Source organism: Panthera tigris, chromosome A1 (assembly GCF_018350195.1).
Source record: "Panthera tigris isolate Pti1 chromosome A1, P.tigris_Pti1_mat1.1, whole genome shotgun sequence".
Taxonomy (NCBI): Eukaryota; Metazoa; Chordata; class Mammalia; order Carnivora; family Felidae; genus Panthera; species Panthera tigris.
In genome coordinates, this window is record NC_056660.1 from 153130598 (window position 1) to 153158205 (window position 27608).

Sequence of the window (27608 nt, forward strand, 5' to 3'; positions counted from 1 at the left end):
GTCCTGTCCAGAGGAAGAAAAGACTGATTTGGTCTTCTGTGTTGAATGTATGTATACCTGAGTGTAAAAGTATAATACAATATAAAATAGTATCTTAGAATACATAACTATATAAAAAAATAATGCCCTATGATGTAATAAAGTTAGAGGTTAAATCATACATTTTTCCCCATATATATGTTTTAATAAGGATATTACAAAGTTAAATTCATGAAAGATAAGCTGAAGAAGTATGCTAAGATTGTGAAAACCAAGCTCTAAGAAAAATTATCTTGAAGGAATTGAGAAATGTTTTATTAAAGAGCAAGCTTCAAAAGAGTAGGGACCATTTCTGTTTTGTTCACAAGTGGTTCTTAGTATAAAGTAGGTACAGAATAATTATTTGCTCAATGATTAGATGACATAATTTCTGTCATCATTTACTTGAAGGATGGGCATTTGATTTATTCAGAGGATAGTCATACAAATAAGAATTGGAAGTTATTGAGACAAATTCTAGCTATATTTATATAAGGAAGAAATTTCCCATAGTGAGTGCTTTTTACATGAAAGGCTTTTAAAAGTATTTGGCATTATTGGGGCGCCTGGGTGGCTTGGTCGGTTAAGCGTCCGACTTCGGCTCAGGTCATGATCTCAGGGTCCGTGAGTTCGAGCCCTGCGTCCGGCTCTGTGCTGACCGCTCAGAGTCTGGAGCCTGTTTCAGATTCTGTGTCTTCCTCTCTCTCTGCCCCTCCCGTGTTCATGCTCTGTCTCTCTCTGTCTCAAAAATAAATAAACGTTAAAAAAAATAAAAAAAAAAAGTATTTGGCATTATTTACTACAGGAGGAGTTACTTAATTTTAAGTATCTACATTTCAGTTGAAGGTACCAAAAGCTGTTTTGCTAATAGCAGAATATTTTGTAGGTAAAGAATATGCCATGTACATTGGATATTTTTCTGCTAAAACATGGAGCATTATCAAAACTCCTAAAATAATTTTCATGACCTCAAGTGAAACACTAAATAATGATTTCCATTTTTGAATTGAAATTGTGCCACTTCAGAAATAAGCAAGAGTGGGCTATAGTCTGGGATTAGAAATTTGTGAAAATAGATAATTCTGAAAAAAATCTCAATTTTTAAAAATTCCAACTTTGCAATTATTTAGGTATGGTTTTTCTGTTAGTCTTTCTAATGTTTAATGTGAAGTGGGCCAAAGGGAAAAGGATATAACTGGAAGAAAGCTTTAGTTTTTGGTTAGAAAGTGGTTATGGATAATCCACATACTAAACTACTTACTGGGAGAAAAATAGTTTTGATAATGTATCAATAGCTTTTGAACTTCATTTTTGCATTTTCTTTGAATAAGGGTAGATCCATTGAAGTCTTCAATGTAATAAGAATTTGCCAATGGAATATCGTTAGTAGACCTTAATTTCACCTTTCAAAAGAACTGAATTCAGAAAAGTGCAGTACGCTTTAGAAGTAAAACAGATTTGGTAGTCACCAAGAAGAAATTTTTCTATTTTGCTTGTTTGTTTTAAAATAAGTGGCCTATTTATTATAATTATTATTATTGATGATTGGTTTATTTCTTAAATACATATCTAAGTTGCTTTTGTTGAGCGTTAACCTCATTATTCAAATCATCTGAAAGGGGAAATCTGTACAATGGAAGTTAAAAAGTAGCTTGAAATATGAGACAAACAATACTTATATTGACAGATATATGCATCCTTAAATTTTTGAACACATTTAAAAATATATAGAGGGGCGCCTGGGTGGCGCAGTCGGCTAAGCGTCCGACTTCAGCCAGGTCACGATCTCGCGGTCCGTGAGTTCGAGCCCCGCGTCAGGCTCTGGGCTGATGGCTCAGAGCCTGGAGCCTGTTTCCGATTCTGTGTCTCCCTCTCTCTCTGCCCCTCCCCCGTTCATGCTCTGTCTCTCTCTGTGCCAAAAATAAATAAAAAACGTTGAAAAAAAAATTAAAAAAAAAAAAAATATATAGATTAAAAACAATAATTTATGCATGAAAAACAGTTCTGGAGATCTGACTTTATGGGTCAATAAAAATTTTTATTTTTGAAGCTCCAATGTTTTATATGTATATGTGTGTATATATAAAATATATATAATATAAAAAATATATACTAAAGTTTTATAATTTTTTATATATTAACATATACTATAAGTATATTATAGTATAAATATATAATAGTATTGTATAATTTATGTTGATAGTAAATGTAAATAATATACATATAATATATATGCATATATACATGTAATATATACATATAAATAAATAAATAATGGTAGAAGGACAGTAGTTATTTTTCTGAACACATTATGTAATAACTTAGAAATAACTTTTTTGATCAAGTGGATATAAACTCAAGGTTCAGGACTGCTTAAGGTTTTGTGGTGGGTTTGTTTTATAAAGCAATCTACCTAAAAGTGTCATGGTAAATATAAAATGTGAACAAAACAGGGTGACTGGATGTCACAGTCCATTAGGCATCTGATTCTTGATTTCAGCTCCGGTCATGATCTCACAGTTTGTGAGATCAGGCCCTGAGTCAGGCTCTGTGCTGAGCATGGAGCTTGCTTGGGATTCTCTCTCTCTTCCTCTCTCTTCCCCTCCCCTGGTGGTTCATTTTCTATCTCTCTCTCTCTCTCTCTCTCTTTCAAAAAAAAATAAATAAACTTTATAATGTGAATAAAAATCTTTTTAAAATATTTAAGTGAAAGGTTATAGTATCATAGCACATATTTCTCTCTAGTGTTTGTATTGTGTAATCATTGTTTCAATATTTATGATCAATTTAAGCCTTAGCTTGCCTACCTGAATGGGGAAGTTTCGGTCTTTCAATTTAGCCTATTTTTCGGGAAAGACACACCTTTATCTCTTGCCTACTTTTATGGCCTCAGAAACGCCTTTCTGAGGCTATAGAGAAGCAATAGAATAGAATTCATAACTATGATTTCCATGGTAATATTCTGTTTCAGAAGAAGATACAAATAAATGGCTGATTTTCTGTCTAGCTGTGTAATAGGATGGCTATCTTTTTACTTGGTTTTTCTGCTTAAAAAATGGATATAACATGAATATCACCTTTCTTTGTGTGAATGAAAATAATTTACAGCATAAGCACTTTGTAAGTGCATAATATTCTGCAAATGCTCAATAATTAACAGAACAGCTCGTTTTAAAATATAAATCAAGTATGCTAGGGGAGGAAAAATTCCAGGAGGGAAACCAGGCAAAGTGCCACTCTCTTAGAGCTCTAGGCAGATACTCTAGCTGTGGTGAGGTTGAGTGGCTTTCTTTATCAACTCCTCCATGAAGTATTATGAGCCCATCCATAGGCACACACCAGATTACCCTCAGAGCTTTTTGTCCTTGCCCAAAGACAAAATCACTAACTTAAAAGAAGTAATACACACCTGGTAAGTGTGAGTCATGTTGGGAATGGAATAAGGAACATGAGGGTCTTCATAGAGCTTTTGGTTTTGTGGGAAAGGCAAGCAATGAAGTAAGTCTTACTATCTCACAGTGAATTGACATATGGCAGAGGAAGTGCAAAGTGATCAGAGCACATGGTAGGGGCACTGAAGCTCTTCCAGCTTGGAGGTAGAACTAGCTAGGGAAAGCTTAACAAGGAAGTGCCTTGTGCTGGCTCACTGCTATTGAGTGGAAATTTAGGCTAGGAAAGAAGCATAATTCCTAAAGACGTAATACATGGCTCAAAAAGATTTCCAATAGGATTATTTTATAATTTTAATTTATTCTGTTTATATCATTTGTTGACTGTTGTCTCCAATTTTTATTTTATCACATGCCATCCTTCCCTGATTTGCAGATTTTAGGGTTTTCTTATTGTATAATGAACTCTTGAATTTAGCTTCCACAGTTCTCCACCATCTCACACTAAATAACTGATAAATCTTAAGATTCAGTCCGAAGGAAGCACCCTCTAGACATGGAAGTATTTGAACTTTCCTTTTAAAAAAAAAAAAAAAAGTTTATTTATTTATTTTGAGAGAGAGACTAGGGGACAGAGAGAGAGGGAGAGAGAATCCCAAGTAGGTTCCCCGCTGTCAGCACAGAACCTGACACGGGGGCTCGATCTCACGAACCATGACCTGAATCGAAATCCAGAGTCTAACACTTAACTGACTGAGCCATCCAGGTGTCCAGAGCTTTCTTATATGTGAATTTTGGTCTTCACATATCTTGCCTGTATAAATAATTTTAGACAAACATAACCCATATCTCATCTACTTCACAAATTCTCTGATTACACTCCTTGGACAGAGGTTGTCTGTCTAGAAAAAAAGAATATTGTCTATAATGTTAATGTTTTCCTTACTCTATATTCTCTTTTTTGAGATTTCACTCACAGAAAACATTCAAATTATAGAATTAGTTAATCTGAAAAGAAAGCACAACTGCTTCAAAAATAAGTGATAGTTACTTATATGTCATAATTCTATTTTGAACTCATGAGTCTTAATGCTACAAAGTTCAAACATATTCTTTACCTCTGCTATGCCTCAAATATTGGGTAACTCTGAAAAATACAACACATTTATTTTATATCAGGAAAGTTTTATGATAGTTCTGGTTCAAAATTATAATTTTCTGTGTAGTATTTATTTTTGGTTCTTCAACTAGATTTTAATAAACCCTATGAAATAAGGACCTTACTTCCTTCACTTTTTCCTTGCTTTTACTCTATGAAATGCATGTCTTTCAGATTATTTATTATTTTAAAAGTAATAAATATGGCTTGGAAAGCCTCAAGATGATTCATTCAATTCTATAATGAAATCTGTGTGTGTGTGTGTGTGTGTGTGTGTATGTATGTATGTGTATATACATGTGTATATATATACACATACATATGTATGTATATTGTCTACCACATATTCTTTTCTGTGTTAGATTTTAAGAAAATGATACTAAAAGATAGTACTATAGGTGTTTCTCCAAATAATACTATTAAAGGAAACTGATAAGTGGATGGAAAATTACAACACATTATAAGTTATGTGAAAGGGCAGTTTGATTATGGAAGCTCATGAGAAGTGACCATATCCATTTTGGGAATCTGGGAAAGCTTTCTGAAAGAGTGCATGTAAGCTGAGACTTGAAGGATGAGTGGGAATTAATCAGACGAGGAAGTGGGGAAAAGAATTGCATGTGTAAAGTCTCCGAGATTAGAGAGACCATGACTTGTTTATGGAACTTGAACAAGTTAAGCCTGAAGTAGCAAGGGATATGGCTGGAGAGGGAGAGAGAGAAGCAGATGAAGAAGAGCATATAAGATATGCTAGTGTTTATATAAAGAACAATGCCGAGAACTTACAGCATTTTAATCAGAGGCATGAAATGTTTAGATTTACCTTTTATAAAGAGCATTAGTTCTGTACAGTGTAGCAAAAATTAGAAGAAAGCAAGACTTGAGTTTTGAGAGTATTGTAATAATTCTGCAATGTACAATGTGATTAGAGCTTATAAAGGAAGTTGGCAATGGGGATAAAGAGAGGTAGTTGGAGTCAAGAAATATTTTAAGAGTAAAATCTATAGATTTTGCTGGTTGTAGGCAATAAAGAAATGAAACAGTCCAATATGACTGGATATTGATTTAAAGCAACCATCTGAATTGTACCATTCACCAATATAGGAACACAGGAAAGAGAAAAGCAGACTTGTGGGAAGAGGAAAACAATAGTTTCAGTACTGAATATGTCAAGTTTCAAGAACTGAAAGGCATCAAAGTAGGTGTATTGTTAATGCTTGGCAAAGTAGTGTTGGCTACCAACATCTAGTAGCAATTTAAAAAAAATTATTTTAATGTTTATTTAATTTTCAGAGAGAGAGAGACAGAGAGACAGAGAGAGAATAAGAGAGCAAGCATGAGTGGGGGCAGGGCAGAGAGAGATCCGGAGACACAGAATCTGAAGCAGGCTTCAGGCTCTGAGCTGTCAGCAGAGAGCCTGATGCGGGGCTCAAACTCATAAACAGTGAGATCATGACCTGAGCCGGAGGTGGATGCTTAACCAACTGAGCCACCCAGGAGCCCCTCTAGTAGCAATTTCTTATCTTTAAGAAAAAGCTCAGCCCTGGTAAGAATACATTAAACGTGTTTTAACTTTCTAAGTTTAGTCTAAGTGCATACCACCCCTTGATTGATTTTTCTAAAACACATTTCTGATGATGCTACTCACCATTTCAATATGATTTACATTCAAGGGAAATTGTTGGTGAAAAGAAATTTTTATTCTGTCACTATTTTGTTCATAGAAGACATTCAAATTTTTAATGATTCATAGTTTTAATTTAATGAAATTTACTTACTAAATATCTGTAATATGCAAAATTATTGAGATGTAGAAGTAAATAGGACAACATAATGATCTTCAATAGATTTTAAATCTATATAACATTTACTTTAACTTTATATAACTATGTATCGTAAGAGGTGAAGTAGGAATTATCAAAAGAAAAACTGCACCAGGTTTTGACTGTTTTGAAAATAACCAGGATCCAATAGAGCCTCAGAAACCCAGGAATGTTAGGAAATTCATAAGGGAATAAAGATTTACCATGTGGGCATTGAAAAGATACTAAAAATATGAAAAAAAGTAGATTATCATTTATCTAGTGATGAAAGGGTCTTTCATTATTTTTGTGAGGGCAATTTCAGGAGGTCAGTAAGGCCCTAAGTCAATTGGGAGAATATCATGGAGAGAAATGGAGAGAGCAACCATAGTTTACATTCACTTGGCTCTAATATAAATGGATGAAGTTGATACATAAAAACTGAAACTAAAATTATGATTCAGATGTGTGTGTGTGTGTGTGTGTGTGTGTGCGCGCGCGCGCGCGTGTGTGTGAGCATGCGCATGCACCTGGGTATTTGTATATACATGGGAATGTATATGTATGTATTTGTAACACTTAAGAAGAATTGAAACAGCTGGGGTCTCTAGAGAGAGTATAGTGGCAAGTCCTATAAGTTTAAAAAAAGCATTTAGTCTATGAACAAATAATAAAGAAAAATTGTATATATTCGACTATGGCTAATGAAAAATGCATTGCTAGATGGTTAAGTTAAACCAGAGGAGAAGAAAGATTGAGAGGACTGATTAATGATAATGTTTATTATATTGCTTGTGAAGAAGCTTTCCGGAGATGGATGAGAGTCAGGTGAAAGAAGAAGAGTACCATTTTAAGAAGAGAATCCAAAAAAGTTTTGGACAATCTCATAGATGTGCACAGAGAATACACTGGGATTCAGGGCTGCCAAAGCAATCAGGACTTGAGGGAGCAAGGTCCTGGGTAAATGGCAGATACAGCCAAGTGCCCAATGTTCATCAGCCTTCTGTCTTCGGGAATTTGTGGAATTTGTAAGTTCCACAAGATCAGAAGTAAGCAGAGAGCTTCTAACAAGCAGAGAAGAGTTTTTGGAAATTTCAAATTTCCAAGGAGACAAAAAATAAAAATCAGGAATTGCCAAGGAGGAAGGGCATTGCAGAATGACCTAGGTTCTTGGACCTGAAGGACTATGTTCTGGTCACAGTTATGAATTAGAGGAAGAAAATCAACCTTACAAAACCTGGAACCTAACCCTAAGTAAGAGAAAAACAAGAAAAAAAATATTAAAAGAGAGAATAAATGGCATAAATGTCACAGCAGTAAAATAAAATTTAGGATTGCCTTTTCAACAGAAATGAAAGAAACAAGAAAACAGTGGAGTGGCATCTTTAAAGTGTTGAGAGAAGACAACTGTGTACTTGAAATTTTATAAACTAGTGAAACTATCCTTCAAAAGTGATATTTTCCCATAAAAAAGGGAGAAATTTAAAATGCAAATTAATTTTTAGACATTGAAAAATACTAAGGGGCATTTTTTAGGTTAAGGAAGATGCTGGAAGATAGAAATACAAATATGCATGAAGAAATGGAGAGCCCCTGAAAGGGCAAACATGTAATTCTATATGAATGAATAATTCACTATACAAAAAATTGCAAAAACTTGTTCTGAAGTCTAAATTATATTAAAAACACAATACTACAGTGTCACAAAATGTGACATAGGTACATGGAGTAAAAGTGTTCCAGAGTCCTAGAAATTTCTGGGAAATGGTAAAAGACATTGCTTACATGAGAAGATAATGAGTTAAATATGAATATTGCAATCTCCAGAACAGACTTTTTCAGTATTTTTGTCCTAGTGGAAACCTTAAAATAACATACATTAGTATGATCAGTAAGCTGTAGATCAATGATTCAATATTAATTTTCAGTGAGCATTTTAATGGAGAATATTTTTCTGTGTTTTTTAGGCTATTATCTTCTCTTTTTGTGTTATTTCTGTCTCATAAAGGATGAAAACTGAATACAAATCAATGATGTAGTTAGAAATAACTTTAGTTTTCACTTTGTTAAAAAAATAATTTTTAACTTTTCCAAGAAGGTCTATACAAGGTATGCCAAACCTAATAAGATAAGGTATGTGGATTATGGTATGCATAAGAATAGTTTTTCATCTTATTTAAAAATAAAAATAATTTTTAGTTAATCTTTTTTTTAGAAATAAAATAGTTAATTTTAGCTTACTTTTCTTAATCTTTTTCATAAATGTTAAATATATAGTTTTATAAGTTCTCTATAGTTTATAAAATTCTATATTTTATAAACACAAATGTATGTAGATATACGTATACATATACAGACACACACAAAAGGCTGACTAAAACATTTAAACCCAAGATACAAAATCTCTATAAATACCAAGCTGGACAAATACACATAAACACACACATGCACACACACAGAAAACAATTCTTAAGCACAGCATAGTAAAACACACTTAAAGGCAAAGACAAGGAAAAAATACTGTTAGCAAAGACAGAAAAGACATTGATGTGCATTTCTTGTAGGTATCATGTACTCAGATTTTGTCTTTTCACCAGTCTTACAATGTCTGCCTTTTCAATGGGCTTTTAATGTTGTTTATATTTAATGGGATTAGTGATATGGTTAGATTTTAATCTATCTTGTTATTTCTTTTCTTTTTGTCCCATCTGTTCTTTGTTATTCCCTTGTTTACTGTCTTCTTTCGCATTAATTGTCTTTTGTGATTTATTTGATCTCCTTTTGGTTCATTTTAGTGAACCAATATTTTAGTGTTTGTGTGTACTGAAAAGTCACTCAAGTAACAGAACAATTATAACACTGCTTGTGATATTTGAGTGATTGCGGTCATATTAATAGTACATATCTTTAACTGATCACATTCTACCTCCAAGTAGTATTATACTATTTCATGTATAGTAAAAGGATTTTAAAATAATATATTTTATTTACACTTCCTTGGCCTTTGTGTTGCTGTTGTCATGGATTTTATATCTGCATATGCTGTTAAGTCCCCACATGTATCATTCTTATTTTTGATTCAGTCAACTATCATTGAAAGAGATTTAAATAATAAAAATTATTTACATTTATCTACATAGTTACTGTTTGTCACGGCCTTATATTTTAGGGTGTGTGTTACCTAGTTTTCAGTCTGGTATTATTTTGCTTCTGCTTGAACACCCACCTTGAATGTTTCTTACCGTGCTGATCGGTGATGAAAAGCTCTTTCAAATGTTATATATCTGAAAAAGTCATTATTTCACTTTCATATTTGGACGATGTTTTGGTTAAAAAATTATAGCCCAAAACTTCCCTTCCCCCTTCTTCACCCCAAACTATTTAAAGATGTGGCTCCATTGTCTTTTTGCTTTCTTTGTTTCTGACAAGACTTAGGTTGCCATTCTTATCTTTGTTACTCTGTATATTAGATGTTATTTCGCTCTGGCTGCTTACACAATTTACTCTTTATCACCGGTTTTAAGCAATTTGATTATGGTGAGTCTTGTATAGTTTTCTTTGTCTTTAATGTGTTCGGGATTAGCTGAACATCTTAGATTCATGCTATAATTTTCATCACATTTGGAAAAAATTCAGTTGTTATTACTGTATTAATTGTATCTTTTCAGCCCCAACACCTCACACCTTTCAGGGATTCCACTTACATGTCATTTATCTGCTTGAAGTTTCAGCCTAGAAATTTTCTCCAAGCAGTAAGGGCAATAGTACAGATCATCTCCCTTTTCTGCCATCTTTTAACATTCACTCTCCTTTTTGACCCGCATTCCAGTGTTTTAAGTACCATTACTTCACATATTTTGTCTGTATTTTTAGTTGTTTCACATAAGAGAGTAAATCCAGTCCCCATTATACCATCTTTACCAGAAATAGAAGACTCCAGAATGTCACTTGAATTTCTAGTGAGAAAAATATATTGGATGATTTTATAAGCCCCTAAGTGAATTTTCTCCTTGAAGGCAGATACATGTTAAACAAAATGATAACATTGTTTTTTGATGAGCATGAATGCATAGCAAGAGAAAATTCCTATAAATTTAAAATGCATAAAGACTTAAAAATGTAAGCATTTTATTACTCAAAGAAAAGAAATAGAAAACAAGAGAAAACTACATGACACTTACTTACATATATAATCAAAGAAAGCATCTGATTAATATAGAAATCTGAAAAGTTTGAAATTGATTTGTTTTCAGTCCTCTTACTTGTATTATCACAGAAACAAGTACAATGTTGTATATATGTATGATGAAACTGTGTAAAATAGTAAAAATGAATGGAGAATATCTATATGAATATGGATTATAATAATGATACTTTCAGAAATAAATCTTTGTTTAGGCAAAATATACAAAGCAGAATCAGGAAGACAGAAACAGTGCATCATATGGCTGGTGAGTTGTAAATTTTGTGGTGGGCTTAGGAAATTCTTATTTGATGGCTTTATTTCCTCAAGAGTAAATGAGAAAAATTTATCAAATAAAGTGAATTGTAAGGGTTTGGGGAGTATGAGAACAAGGGAGTTGTCTTATGTCTGTCTTGGGCAGTGGAAGGTACATTTCTATGAAATTGGAGAGTTGACAGGTAGCACTGAGTGGCATATTCGTGTGATTTTTCTCCATCCATATTCAGCTGTTTACAGAGTGCCTAATATTGGGTTTCACTAACTCTGGGGTTCTGTCAGATGAGGGAACAGATGGTGAGAGAGATAATAGAATAAGGAGTGCTACATTCTAGCAGGAAAAAAAAATCTATGGAGTTAAGTAATTTGAGCTTTCAGTGATATGTTTATCAGAATGGGGAAAGTAACATTTTGCAGATCAGGATTTGTGACATAGTGGACTTACAATAATGGATGGATTGCCTCTGCAGATGTTGAGTTTGCCATGACTCATGATGGAACTAGGGCTAAGGATCCAGATAGTTTACCAAGTAGTGAAGTCTTCAGTAAATTGGGGAACTTAGGGAACAATGAGATTTTGAGTGTTATACACTTATCACAGATGCTTCAAAGGATCTATAGGTTTTTGAAAGATAAAGGTGAACTGTGTTGTAAAAGCATTGAGTAGAGGGTACAAACTAAGGGCCTGTCTGATGGGTGGCATGGATAAGACTCATTGGGGCTGTGAGCACAACAGAGAAATGACATAGAATCGACCTAGCAGGCAGAAAGATCGCTGACATTTCACCTCACCAGCCCCCCTCACCCCCCTGCCAAACTTCTACAGAAAGCCTACATATTTATTATGCTGAGAAAGCAGAACTTTTCCAATTTGGTCAGCAGACTTCAGTACAGGGTGACAGCATGGATCCTCAACAGTAAGCAGAAACAGGAATGTTTTCATAGATGCCAGTATCCGTACTTAGGGACTAGATCAACTGGCAAAACTCTGGAAAACCAAAAAAGGATCAGAAGTCAGGATCTGGATTAGGAGACAACTTTAATGTCTTTTTTGAAAAAGGATCCACCTGTTAGGTATATTCTAGGAAAAATACTAGAGATAGGTTAGTGAAGTAATCCAGAAAAGATTAGACATTTTCTCAAAAACAACTGTTTAATACTGAAAGAGGCTTTTTTTTTTTTTAGCCAGAAATAAAATGTCTTAACTTTATACCTCTCCTCTCTTCTACACCTTCTCGCCAGGCAGTATAATAGCTTTTCAAAAAGTTTAAATTCAATTTAGAAAATTTGGAAGCCATATATAAAATAGTATGAACATATGTTATTTATCCAACTCAAATTACACACACACACACACACACACACACACACACACAGACACACAAGAAAATAGGGTCTCTTTCTCTCTTCCTCCTTTTTTTTTTAAATTCATCACTGTATCGTAGCTACTTAAAATAGCAATGATACAAGCTAGATTAAATATTTTTTATGTAAATGAATATACACATGAATTGAATATATGATAAGAGAAACATCAGAAAAGAAAATAATGATAAGAAAATAATCAGAGCTATAAAGGAAATTAAGAGAATCTTAAGAAACTATTTTGTTATAGTCTATGGTAATATATTTCTCTACCAGGATGATTTTATGAGAAAATTGAAATTTTCAAAACTTAGATCTCGAGACTTAAAACCTATAGAGACAAATCATATAAGAACAGAGAGAACACTCTCATAGAGCTACCCCCACCTACCTAAATACCACTCCAAGATGATTTACAGATGATTTCTACCAAAACTCAAAGTAACTTACAATTCTTTTGCTATTTAAAATCTTCCAGATGTAAGTAAATGAACCTTTAATGTTCTTTAATAAAGCCAGCAAAACACTGATAATACAAACTGGCAAAAATAACTGAAAAGGAATGTAACAGACTAGTAAATGTCAATAAAATATCCTTAAATATCAGCAAATGGAATTTAGCTAAACATTTCTAAACATATAATAAAACACAATCAACTGAGATCTCTAGCAGGAATGCAAAGATGGTTGAAAAAAATTGTGTTATAATTTAACATATGAAAGAAGAATTATATTCTTCTTTTCCAAAGGTGCTGAAAAATTTTCATCATTTGTTGTTTAAAATAATTCTTAACAAAATGCATAAATGGACAATGTTTTAACATGTAAATCATATGCATCTCAACCTCTAAGCCAGAATCATAACTAATATGGTCGCATAAGGAACATTTCTATTGGATGCAAGAACCACATAGTTATTCAAATTACTGTTATTATTTTTAACATTATGCTGGGAGTCCTAGTCAGAATAATTGGAAAAGAGAAAAAAATATTAAATGTCTGTAGTTCACAAATGGAAATAAACTGGCACACTGGACTGGGACTCTAAGATGAGTTTTGTTCTGGTTCAAGTGGTGTGCAATCAAGGCAAAGTTCCTTTTTTTTTCAGAGCTAATGTCTTATTTATATAACAAGGTGATTAGGAGAGAAAGGAGTGGGGTACACTTCTGAAACAACAAAGTTACGTTGCTATTGTTTCTTACAAGTAGCCAAGATTCCTCTACCAGCCTCCTTCTTACCCCATTTGAAAACCAGTACTTAATAAATAGCGTATCTACTGTCTTTATGTTATTTTACTGTTTGATATTTGTATCTTAATAAAAATGGATCTGAAATGGTAGTGCTAGTTAGAGAAGTCAGCTATTCTTTGACATCAGTCTTAAGACATTTTCTTGTCTATTTGTGGAGGCAAATTTGCATTCCGGGGCACATTCCCAGGAGGGATAAGACAAGGAGTAGTGATGAAAGGAGAAAATTGCCTAGGCAGCTAGACTGGCTTATGCAATTCTAATGGCAATAAAAACAATCTATTTTTTAAGAAGAAATTGTAGAGGGCACTGTCATATTCAAGAAAACTTTAAAAAGAGGTTCTGTTGGAAGGTTAAAAAAATGATGATTTTTTCAATATAATTTGTTTAACATTTTATAACTTTTTATTTAAAAATAAAGTCATATGTTTTGAATACAGTCAGTGTGGGCATTTGGGAGCTAGTGTTCACAAAGCTATTTAGATACTTTTTAAATGTGAAAGAAAAAAATAGATAAACTCAAGTTTGTTGAACTTTAGGCAGGGAGATTAATTATTTTTCACTTTCAATTTAATAGAAACACCTGATTTGTTGTTTTGTTTTGCTTCCAGAATGTAATTTATCTTGCACCAAAGAGAGCCAACAGTGAATCCAAATCAGACAAAGAATGTAGAAAACGTGGTTTTCTACCTAAATACCACTAAAATGGTGGCAAGAATACAGAAAAAAAATCATAAACCTATAAGGCAAAAGAGAATGGGTGGAGGAGAGGGGGACAGAAAATAGCAGATAATGGAGATCAATGTGATATTTTTAAACGTAGGTAAATGGACAAGTGGCAACTTACTAAGCAAAACAGAAAAATCTGAAAGCTTAGTTCACATTCTGTGGTGGATATCAATCAAGAAATGATCCTATTTATCCCAAAGACTCTAGGGTTTGACAACAGTGGGCATATTAGAATATGGAATACAATGGTGGTAGGATAGAAACAAAGAGTGTTGAAAGTTGGTAATACAAAGCAATCAGGTGACTTGTTCTATTTCCCACTCTAAATAACTGATAGCATACTTCTTCCTCCACTTTAGTAGGGGTCTGAGTATTTATTCTTTTTAGAGAACTAACCAGAGGAACTCTGAATTTAGGGACAGCAGATACTGTTGAGCATGGTGGTACTGTAGTCAAGTCCCAGTTTTACATTTCCTAGCAGAAGATTTCTCTGTGGAAACTGGCAGAATGGAGAGAAAAGCTATTAAAATATTAGTCTCTATTTAGCAATCCCATATACACTGAGACCCTTCAGCTAGTAAGCTCCCCTCACCTAGCATGAGATTCTAGTTGACTTTATATATACTGGATAGGGTAGCCTGTGACCACCAGATGTTTGAGAAAATCTTCTACATGAAAGACACCAAAACACGGACTCAGAGGAGGCTGAGTCAGTTCAGGAAGTTGAAAAAAATATAACCAATACTCACAAATGTAAGATCCATAGATAAGAGACTATAATGTTATCTCTGATTTAAAAACAGTATACAATGTAAAAGGAGTATCAGAGAAAAGGAAAGAGCTTTTGGGAATAAAATGGGATAATAGAAATTTAAAATATAGGTATATAAGGTTTAGAATATAAAGTTGAATAAATCATTCTGGAAAGAAAATAAAGGTCAAAGAGATAGAAAACTGGAATATACGTAGTTATTTGGTTTACAAAAAAGGGCATCAGTGCAAATCCACTTCTAAAAAAATGGCCTTCATAAATGATACTTCTCAGTCGGTTATCCAAATGGAAAAAAATCTTGACCTCTACTGTATACTGTATACCCAAATTGATTTGAGATGGATCATGGACCTGAATGTGAGCAGTAAAATATAAAAGTTTAGGGGAAAAAACTTAGGAGAATACTTTCATAACTTGGATAATCCAAGATTTTTTTAAGTAGGCACAAAGAGCACCAACCATTAAACTATTAAGAAGTTAAAAATTGAAATGTATTAAAATTAATAACTTTTGTTACGTTTTCAATGTTTTTCACTAAAAGACAGGCACAGTGAAGTTTATACTAGCTTTCTTCTTAATAGTCCAAGACTAGAAATAACTTAAATGTCCAACAATAGTTGAATGGGTAAATAAAGGGTGGTATAGTCATTATAATCAAGTACAACCCTGAAATAATGAAAATCACTTTATTACATGCAGTATTATTGATGAGTGAAAGAATACAGGTACTGAAGAGTACATAATACATAATTTTTAGGCGTGGACATGTGACTTTCTGTGACTGATAAAATGTGAATAGAAATGTTGCAAATTACTTCTGGGTGTGTTTTTTGTTTGTTTTTTTAACAATCAGTGTGTAACTTGCCATGTTACCTCTCCCCTACTGCCGTCCTCAGATCTTTGGGAGGTTGGGGACTCTATCAGCCCAGCCTCTTTAAAGACAACATGGAGCTAAGCCCTCAACAGGCCAGTTTATTTCAGGGAGAAATAAACTGCTGTGTTAAACCACTGATGTTTGGGTTTGCTTTCTAACTGCAACGCAACATAGATCATTTTGATTGATGTCAGGGTACAAGTTTCAGAGGAGAAATGAAAAAGAAGAAGTGATAAAATTTTCATAGAAATAAGGCAAAGCATTTCCCAGAATGAGTTGACTTTAATTTTCAGGTTGAAAGCCTGTCTTGGGGAGCCTGGGTGGCTCAGTCGGTTAAGCGTCCCACTTCAGCTCAGGTCATGAACTCACCGTTTGTGAGTTTGAGCCCCGCATCAGGCTCTGTGCTAACAGCTTGGAGTCTCTTCGGATTCTGTGTCTCCCTCTCTCTATGCCCTTCCCCTGCTCATGCTCTGTCTCTCTGTCAAAAATAAATAAGTGTTAAAAAAAATTAAAAAAGAAAGAAAGCCTGTCTTAGTGTTGAGTAAAACTAATGAATGATACTCACATAATGCATGCTATTTGACATTTTAGAATACTAGAGTAAAGAGACCATCCGAAAAGCTCCCAGAGTGGAATGCAAAAGGATCATGGACCAAGAATTAGGAATCAGAATGGGCTTGGACTTCTCAATATCAACTCTGAAATCTAGAAAACAATGAAACACCTTCGAAATTCTACAACAAATTATAATTTAGTTTTATATCCCAGCCAGTCTTTCAGCCTAGTATGAGAGTACAAAAATAAAAATATTTTAAAAGAGGCAAGGTCTCAAAAATATATCTCTAGTCTATCTTTTCTCAGAAAGTTCCTTCAATATGTTTCATTAAAATAATCTAGAAAGAAAAACAAGCAAACAAAAAATAATCTAGAAAGATGACCTAGTATGGTTGAGAAGCCCATAATGCTGTTCCTCTGTATTTCTTCGGAACAGAACTGCTAAAATAAAGATTTAAGTTCCTGGGGTTTTTTTGCAGATAGGTGTGGCCATGTGATTAAGTTCTGTTTATGGGATTGAAGTAGAGGTGGTATGCACAGCTTGCAGAAGTGTTTTCAAGTGTTTGAAAGGCTTCTCCTACCTCTTTCTTTTCTGTAGTATATGCATAATAATCAAAGCTCCAGTAGCCATCTTTGATTCTTCCCATGTGTCCTGGGAAATTCAAGCATGGAAAAACAATGAGCTCTGAGGGTCATTCTATACCCTGGAATGTTCTTTCGCCTGTGCTAAGTAGAATCTCATTACATTTGATATTTTGTTTTGAGTTTCTGTTTCTCAGATACAAGGAAGATCCTAACTCAAAAAAAAAAAAAAAAAAGGATTCTTTGTAAGGGGATTGGGCATAGGAGTGACAGAAGAAATCCTCAGGACTGACAATAAAGAGAAATCTTAGTTTTGGGGGGATGATGTTCTAAATGGGCTATATCTTATTCTTTATTATAGCAAGTCAACATGTAATACGTAAAATGGAAATATTGAGATTTTGCAATATAAACATGTTATTTGGGGGATAGGAGTTAAAAATACTAGAGGAAACATGTAAGAGTCACAAGTTGCCTCTGGGGAGTGGGAAGCAAATATGCACAAGGTAAAAACAAGTGGCACAGAGGAATGTTATTTTTCAGTACAATGTGTGGTGAGCTATTAGATCAATTCAACTCTGTAAATATTACTTTATTATTTACTGTATTTTTAGTGATAAACACTATAAATGATTTTTTTAAAGAAAATGGATACTGAAACACGTGATTTGCATTTTCTACTGTATCTGAATGAGAATGGTAAGAAAGTTCTATTGTTTGTACTAGTTGACTTACCAGAAGGTGATTTAAAGGAATGGCATTCTTAAATTGAGAGACAAAGGTCAAAGACAAGCAATGCCTTAGCTGTTAAAACGTATATCATGAGGCACAAAGCCTGAACCGCATACAGTGGCAGTCCATGGGGAGTGAAGAGGAGTGCCTTTAGTTTGTTTCTGTGACTTATTGCTATGACTTGACACTATTACATTTTGGTTTTTAGCATTTTTAAAGAGGAAGTAATAGTTATGAGAGATGAAGAACTCAGAATTAAGTACTGTAGTTATACACAGAAGGGTAATTTGGTTTTGATGTATTGGCCTGAGCCTGTTAACTAATAATACCAAATTTTAAGTAGCATCTCACCAGTATGAAAAAGAGGTAGCATCATTATTAATGTCTAAACTATAGTGTGTTTCACACAGGATTATGGTAAAGGTCAGGCCATGTTTCTCTGAATTAAAAGCTATTCTGAGCTATCGCATTCCTAATCAACTCAGACCTAAAGGTGCATAGCTCAGTTATAATGAGGCACAATGAATTTAAATAAACTGCAAGATACTGTATAGTGATTTATATGTGCACTGTGGTATCCTTTTAACTCATTAGCAATGAATGATACTATGTGTTTGCAACTGTTTTTTGCTGTATAACTATTTTTTAATCACAATATTTCTTAGTAAAAGTGCCTTATGCTCCCATTTTCTTCTTGTATGTGTAAAGTAAAAGGCAAGGGGTGCTCCTGGCATGTACCCAAACATGAGTCACAGCAGAAAGAAACTGGCAAATATCCACTCAAATAAATTTCATAAATTAACAATTTGTAACTGTGCTCACATGTTTATGGTTTCACAGTATAGAACTGCCATGGGAATTGAGAACAAGAAAGGAAGGTTATATGTATGTTTCTGAATTATACTTGAGACTTACCCTCATAGGGACTTTTTAAAAAAAGAAATCATTGAGCACATTTGAGCGTTTAGTGAGAAACAAAAACAAAACACCAAAATTTAGCCAGAAATATGAAATTAGCAAGAGTCTTATTTATCATCTTCTATCTTCTTGTGTACATCCAATAATTCTTGTGAGGAAAAAATCCCTATATTTTGCTCACATAGCAAGTTGACATCTATAGGGCTTTAATTTCATTTAGTAAACCTTTTTCTTTTTTCCTAGATTAAGAGAGAATCTTCTGTGTGTATGATGTAACATTTAAAGATAAAAAAAGAGAGCCTTAGGGGCGCCTGGATGGCTCAGTCAGTTGAGCTTCCAACTTCGGCTCGGGTCATGATCTCACAGCTTGTGAGTTCGAGCCCCGTGTCGGGCTCAGTGCTGACAGCTCAGAGCCTGGAGCCTGCTTCTGCTTCTGTATCTCCCTCTCTCTCTGCCCCTAACCCACTGGCATTCTGTCTCTGTCTCTCTCAAAAATAAATAAACATTAAAATTTTTAAAAAAGGAGAGCCATAGTATTGATACAATTCTATTTGTGGGTTGCCCAGTCATGTCCACTTTTTGTGGTGGTCAAAGGAGACTGGTCAGACATCCTGAGAAATCAGTTTCTTTTAATGCTTACGAATCCTATTCAGATATTACATTCATCCTAAATTATACTCTCCCCACTTGAAATGGAATCACTATTCTTAAAATTGAGTTAATTTTAACCAGGCCTTTGTATTCAGACATTTCTCTCGTGGGGTTCAACTGCTTTTGAGTTGCATTATCAGTTACATATCCTTCCCATTTTTTTTCTTGGTGAGTTTTTAATTTATATCTCTTTGGCCTTATTGATTCTACAATAATGTCACAAATGCTGATAACTTTTCCTTAATATCTATTTTGTGTTCTTTCTTTTTGGTAGTAGGACTGAAATTTTACCTAGCTAAATAGCCACCAACAACAAATTCTATTTCTTTGTCTCCCTTGAAGCTATGTATTGTGGAATGAGTCATATCCTCTCAAAATTTGTATGTTGAAGTTCTAACCCCCACTATTTCACAATGTGGCTATATATGGAGATTAGGTTTGTTATAGAAGTAATTAAGCTTAAGTGAAATCATTAGTGTGGGTCCTAATCCAATATGACTGGTATCCTTATGAGAAAAGGAGACTAGGATAGAGAAATGCACAGAGGAAAGACCAAATGAAGGCACTGAAAATGGTGACCATCTGCAGGCCATGGAGAGGGGCCTCAGAAGAAACAAACACTGCTGATACCTGCATCTCTGACTTCTAAACTCCAAATTTGTGAGGAAATACATTCCTATTGTTTAAGCACTCAGTCTTTGGTACTTGGTTATAGCAGTTCCAGCAAACTAACACAGTAAGAGTGGCCATGGGATTGAGTTTGGATTACTGGGGTATAAGCAGAGGCCATATTTGCAGTTTCTAGGTCATTTCCCTAAAAGACAAGGTGGAATATGCTGGATTGTCTCTTTTCTCTTTTCACAGGCTAAAACTCGGATGTGTAGGTGATTCTTTTTTGTGTGTTCAAATAAGGTCAACACCTAGGGCATGATGAAACAACAAGATAGAAGGAACTGGCCCTCAAATGACCTTGTGGAGAAGAACCAGCCAGCCAGCCAGGAATGTTCATATCTGGTCTATTCAGTAAGAGATAAGTAAACTTTTATCCTGTTTAAGCCACTGAATTATCTGGGTCTTCATTACTATAGTTTGTCCTTTACCCTAACTAGTAATACATATATGGAGTCAGTATCAGATACAGGATTTCTACTCCATTTCCTCTTTAATTTTCATTTATATTCTATATGTAATACATAATACAGTTACGTATAGTAAATTATAAACATAAAATAATATCCATATGTATTAATTGTATGTTACATTATCACAAACTACTATTTTCATTACAATTTCCTTTCTATTACAGTTCCAGCAGTAAAATATCTTAAGTACACTTGTCTTTCTTTTCTTTTCTTGGTCATCATCAGGCAGTCTTTATGAACTATAATTAAACTTAAGTACATTCTTCAGGAAGATCATCTGAGGGACCAGAGACATCACAGTCATCACTGTAAATCATAAAGATGGTGTCCACCCACAGCCTACCTCAGCTCCTATCCAAGCACTTGTTTGAGGTTGTTCTGATTAAGTCCTATTATTAATATTACTATTGCCATTATTATTTCACTGAACTGTGAAGCTGGAAGATGTAGCCTTATTTTTTATAGGCTTCTTTAAAAAAACATGTTTTTAATGTTTATTTATTTTTGAGAGAGAGAGAGGCAGAACATGAGCAGGGGAGGGGCAGAGAAAGAGGGAGACATAGAATCCAAAGCAGACTCTAGGCTCTGAGCTGTCAGCACAGAGCCTGACACAGGGCTCGAACTCACAGACTGTGAGATCATGACCTGAGCCGAAGTCAGATGCTTAAATGACTGGGCTACCCAGGTGCCCCATCTTCTTGATTTTCTACATGTTCATTTCTAATCATGCCATGTGATTTTTTTTTTTTTTTAATTTGAGAGAGAGAGAGACAGAGAATGAGTTGGGGAGAAGACCAATGGCAGAGAGAGAGTCTTAAGCAGGCACCATACTCAGTGTGGAGCTCAACAACGGGGTCTATCCCATGACCCTGAGATCACGACCTATCAAGAGCCCAAATCAAGAGTTGGACCCTTAACTGACTGAGCCACCCAGGTGCCACTGATTTTTTTGTTACAAACATTATTGACCATAATATGCAAGTTTGGTAGAAATAATACCCACCCTTTCTATCTCCTACTAGTTTCCGGACATTCCAGATGATTTCTACTAACTTTAAAGAGCTTTAATCAGCATAGAAGGCGCTTCTTGTTTTTATAGTCAGAAAGTCCAGCTTTTCCTGCCCTAACTTGATATAATCTTGCTGCTCTTTTTTGGGTAGTCTGTTCTGCATTGAATAAGCATGTTTTAACATTCAAAACCTAAGATTTGCAGCTTGGGGAAAGATGATGTCCTCTGAATGAAGTGGTGCATCAAATGCCACTAGCAGACATTTGGAATCTCTTTTCATTGTGATTTATATAAAATAGCTTGCAAGGAAAGCCTGCTCACAAACACGTGTTCAACTGGAGTACTGTTGGGAACTAAAAGATGGATATTTGTTTGCTCTCTCTCAAAAGAAAAGATAAGTTTAGTTTGACTGAATGGTGGTAATTCCATCTCCCCTCTCTTGCATTAAGTGATTAACCCTCTGGAAGTCCGTGATCTGCTTTGAAGTCCCTAGCTTCAAAAGACTCCCCACATGAGATCTATTCACATAAACCTGAGTTCCCCTAAATAGAAAAAAAAAACCTTCTGCATTTTACTCAATTTTTTTTTCACTTGATGAAATGTCTTTAAGCCTCAATAGGATTTTGAGATTACCATAATTTTTTCTCAGATGCACCACTGGGAGGGTAGAGCTTGAAGGTCCAGGCCCACAGTGTTCTGTTCCTTGGAAATCAGGTAGGAAGGTGATTGGAAATTGTTCTTAGGGCTTTTTCCTTGTCCTGCCATCAGGTTAACTCTCAGGCTAAGAAACAATGAATTGACACTGTAAGGAGGACTTAACATTCCAGAATAAACATCTTTCAATTTTGAACAGAAAATGCAAATTATTTCCTTTTTTTTGACTATCTGAACCCTGGAGAGTGTACTCTATTTGATAATTTCAAATTTAATTAAGTAATTGGGCATAGTTCTCAGTGGAGAAGGGCAAATAAAATACTCTTGGCTTGAGTGATCGCTTTAATAAAGTGAGTTTCTTCCTTTCCATTAACTTTCATTGAAAATAATTCATTTCAAATGAGAGTTGAAATCATCCTGGTCCTAAAACATCTCATAATTGAACACCCAACCAAAAAAAGAAATTAATACAGCAAGACAAAGAAAAAGATGAAGCCTAAATACATACAAGCATTTAGTAGAAAACTAAAAAGTTCGAGCTTCCGATACTGTGTTTGCATTTATATTATTAGTTACCATCAGTATAAATTATATGTTGAGTATTATAATGTGCAGAAATAAAATTATGTAAAAGTTTTAGATTTAGATTTTCTGGAATTAATAATCTAAGGGGGAGTTTCTTTTATACATATATATTCAAGTATGTTGTGGTTGAAAGATTTCAAAATCCACTAGACTCCTAAAATATTTAGAAGCTTCATTCATTCATTTGTTCAGCTAATTTTTCTTGAACAAAAACTACATTTTGACAGATGGCCTTAAAATTTCCCCTCAGCTTGAATAAATGTCATATAGGTTTCTTCTGGACTATAGTCCCTGGCTTACCCTTCTTTGGACCATTTACTTTAGAAAACTTTCAATTATAAATTCTTTTTCTGCCCCTTTGATATTTAAATCTTCTCTCAGCCTCTTGCCAGTTTTACATCTCAGGAATGTCTTTCTCAAGGACCTGGCAGCCATCTCTTTGACATATAATCATTTAGAAAGATAGTATTCCTATCTTCCAGTCTCTGTAGGAGGGTAGGAACCTAACACTGATCATTGCTAATTTACAGATACAATGCCTAATTGCATTAACCACCCCCCACCCCCCGTAACACCTTCCAGTACTTTTCCACCAGCTACTGCATTACTGAGAATCTCTCCCACCTTTTGTTTCAGCACAATTGAGTTCAGTCTCTCTCCCCTATTGCAATACTTTTTGTGTTTTTTTGTTTTTAAGATCTGCCTTCCCTATTTAACTTATCCAGTGCAATTTTTCTTTGATAATTCCAAATCCTATGTTAGTGGGAAATGTAAGGCATGATTGGAATAGATGTTCTTGCCCTCAAAGAGCTTACAGACTATTGAAGTTATAACAATACCTTGCTGTAAAGGCTCTTTCAAGGGAAACTTCAAGTACATATTGTAGATCCATTTAATTCACATTTGAGTTTATGTGCAAACTTGAATATTCCACAGGTCCTATGGAATGATGATGCTTATCTGAAAGTTTCTGGAACAAAGCCCATCCCAAGTTTACATGTCAAGGCAGGTCTACATGGAGGCAGAAAAGTGGTGTTGATGGAAGGGTAATAAAATGGTATTTCACTTAGAAATAACTTCACCAGGGTTACTGGATTATTGAATTACCATATGTAGATATGCTACTCTGTATTGTCTGTATTATACTTTCCTCTCATTTTCTTTTCAAATATGATAACTAAACTGCTAACATCTTAGTATGGAATGATACATAATATAGTTCTCCCTTAGAACATGAGAGACTAGGGTGTCTGGGTGGCTCAGTCAATTAATTGTCTGACTCTTAATTTCAGCTCAAGTCATGATCTCTCGGTTGGTGAGTTTGAGCCCTGTGTGGGGTTCTGTGCTGATGGCAGAGAGCCTGCTTGGGATTCTCTCTCACACTCTCTCTCTGCCCCTCCCCTGTTCTCTCTCTGTCTCTCTCCCAAAGTAAATAAATAAACATTAAAAAAAGAAAAGAACATGAGAGACCCTGGATATCCAGGGAACATTGGGAAGTTGGGCTAGAGCTCCCGGGAGTAGAGGGAAGTGATTTCTGAGACTGGTTCTGGGAAGATTTCTATAGAAACATTAAGGTGCTTTTGAGGTTGTAAAAAATTCAAATAAAACGGTGCTCATAGAAATTAAATGCATTAATGTCATTTGTAAAAATAGAGAATGACTATGGTAAAAAAAAAAAAGAGGTAACTGATTTGGGGTCAGAACTAAAGTTTCAAAAGTATATGATTAAATGTGCTGCTTATCTTGATTTTTTACTTAGGTATATCCAGTTCTTAATGTCTATGGGGACGGTTGTGTTTTGGCTCTTTCTAATGTAGCCTACTAGGTATTTTTCTTTCTGTTCTTCTGCTGGGGAACCTTGTCGAAAAGAAAAGACCACTGATTGATTCATGAGCAGGACCTGGGTACTCTGAGGCACCTCACCCCCACTCCCTCTCCTAGAAATGTGGGTTCTACTCACCTTTTTTGCTCTCAGGGGCTGCTCCAAGGACATGTCCTTGCATGACTGAACCCAGTTAAGGCCTCTTTATAAACTTTTAAAATTTGGCAGGTGGGCGTAGGTATACATTTGTCTTGCTGCCACCCAAGACAAACCTTGCATTGAAGTTCCCTGTGCTGCAATTTAAAACTGCCACCTCCCAGTCTGGAGTGGCCTGCTTCTTTCTTCGGTCTCTCCTGCCCTGTGAGTATAAGAGCCAGCTTCAGATTTCACCAGGGAAGCTCTGGACAAGGTTGTGAACCAACATCCTCATCTCTTTCTCCCATGAGCTCTATCCAACTTTTATTCCAAAATGAAGCTTTGTATGTGCGCTCATATGTTTTTTCCAACTTTACCGAGGTATCATTGACAAATAAAAGTGTATTTCAAGGCAACAACACGATGATTTGATCTATGCACACATTGTGAAAAGATTCCCGTAATCTACTAAATTAACACATCCATCACCTCACATAGTTACCTTTTTTTTTCTTTTGACGAGGACGCTAAGTTCTAGTCTCTTAGCAATTTATTTTATAAATGGTAGTATTTTTGTTATACATTAGACCTTCGGAATTAACTCATGTTATAACTGAATGCTTGTACCTTTTTATCAGCCTCTCTCCATTTTACCTATCCCTCAGGACTTGCCACCCACTATTCTCTTTGTTTCTGTGAGTTCAACTTCATTTATTTATCTATTTCTGTATATAAGTGATACCATGAAGTATTTGTCTTTTTTGGACTTATTTAGCCACATTTATCCATGTCACCACAAATGGCAGTATTTCCCTCTTTTGTAAGGCTAAATAATATTCCACTGTGTGTGTTTGTGTTCCATTTGTTGTATCACATTGTGATACACAAGTGTTCCACATTTTGTATCACATTGTGTGTGTGTGTGTGTGTGTGTGTGTGTGTAGATCTATCTGTCTATCCATCCATTAATCCATCCATCCATCTATATCACATTTTCTTTATCCATTCATCCATTGATGGATGCTTGTGTTGTTTTTCCATATCTTGGCTATTGTGAAATAATGTTACAGTGAACATGGGAGTGCAGACATCTCTTTGAGATAATCATTTCCTTTCCTTTGGATATATACCCAGAAGTAGGATGGAGGGATCATATGGTAGTTCTATTTTTAATTTCTTGAGGAATTTCCATACTGTCCAGAAGTGAATTATTTTTAGAGTAATGTAAATATGTGGAATCTGAAGAAATACCATCTGATAAGAACATTAACCTAAGAAGGGATTTTGCATTTGCTGTATGTCAATCTAGAATGCTCTGCCCGCAGGCCTTCATATGGCTAACTTCTTCTTGTCATTCATGTCTCAACTCCCGTCACCTCTTTTGTGAGGCCTTCCCTAGTCACCAAAGATAAAGTAGCCGCCTCCTCACACCCTGCCAACTGTTCCAGAAAGATTTTGTCCTACCAGTCTATTTAAATTCTTCATTGCCTTTACTACTACCTAGAATTATTCTTTCTTTAATTTATTTACTTCTTTACTAACCATTTTCCCATTAGTAAACAAGCTCCATCAAATAAGGGATATTATCTGCATCATTCAGTGTTATTTCTGCAGTCTCTAAATTATGCCTGATGCATAGTGCACTCTCAATAATGAAGGAAACTTCATATTAAAATCATTTTTTGCCCTAAATATATTAACTCCTCTCTCCCCTGTTTTGCCATTATTTGAATTCCATATTTTATATTTTCACTAAAAAATTACTCTTTTTCTTTTTCTAATTAACTCTTCTAAATTCTAGTTGAAGAACAAATGTTTGTTTGCAATTGTGTTTATTTTCCATTTTGTATTTGTGACCTAGATCATTGGAAGTATATATGAAAACCAGAATGTGTCTTATTATGAGCAATTTATTTCAAAAATATGAAGGTTATATAAGGAACAAGGCTTTATCAAAACTTAATTTGTAGGATGAAAGGAGTTGACAAGTTCTATCACCAACTCATATCTGCAATATAAAAAGCTGAGCCCCCATGAGAGGTCCTTCAAAGACGCACTTTCTGGTTTTGTTTACTACAATCACAGGCATTCTCTGTGCTTTGTTCTGTAGGTTGCTTAATATATCATTTGGTTCTACATGTTTCTTTCTCCTGATATTTCTTTTATACTGTCAGATCCTGCCATGTCCATTCAAATCTAAAATTGTCTGAAACTATCTAAGTCACAACAAATCTGCTGTGTGAATAAAATCTTTATGGAGAGCTGTGAGGTTTCCAAGGCACATGCATAATAGAAATTCAATATCACTTCATTTGAGTACAGGCAGAACCACCAATAGCTGCATTTCACAGAGACCCACAAATTGTGCTCTGAAAAGAATGATTGCCACAGAATGCCTGTGTGCGGGAGCCCGCTAATGCCTTCCACAGCGGGCTGTGTGAGTCACCTCAGGGTGGTGCCAGGAGAGGGGGCGCTCCCCAAGTCATAATTTTACTAAAAGCATTTAATAATAATCAGTTTTGATTTTTAACAACATATTCCTCTCAGTATAAAAATTAAATTCAAATAGGAAAAATGGCAATCTGCACAAGCTGCTGTAAAATGGAGAATTTGGCATTAGCTTCTTTAACTTTAGTGCCAAAAAGCAGTTAACAACAACAAAAAAAGCTTATAAATACAAAGTTTAATGTGTTATCTCTTTTAGGCTTAAAGTATTAATAAGAACTGATTCTCCTGGACAAAAAGTAAGGTAGGAAGAGAGTCTTATGTGTTTGCCAGTATGTGCACAGAGAGTGAGAGAGAGAGAGAGAGAGAGAGAGAGAGAGAGAGGGAGTTCTATTTGGATTAGAATAAATATTAAGAAGTTTGTTGCCTCCTTTCTTTTAAGAGAATCTTGTTGAAATAAATGTTGCTCAAAATAAGCAAAGGAAAACTTAGGGTTCATGAAGGTTAAGAGTATTTTAGGGACTATTTTAGACCAACATATGATTATCTTAGGTAGATTCTGAA

At 34.7% G+C, this 27608-nt stretch overlaps 1 long non-coding RNA gene across 1 annotated transcript; it reads left to right on the top strand.

Moving 5' to 3' along the window:
• LOC122239636 lies at positions 1 to 27350 on the top strand. The gene is made up of 3 exons (XR_006218936.1): positions 1 to 47; positions 20117 to 20275; positions 27304 to 27350. It is a non-coding gene; the product is annotated as an uncharacterized LOC122239636 (long non-coding RNA).
• The last annotated feature ends 258 nt before the right edge of the window (positions 27351 to 27608 follow it).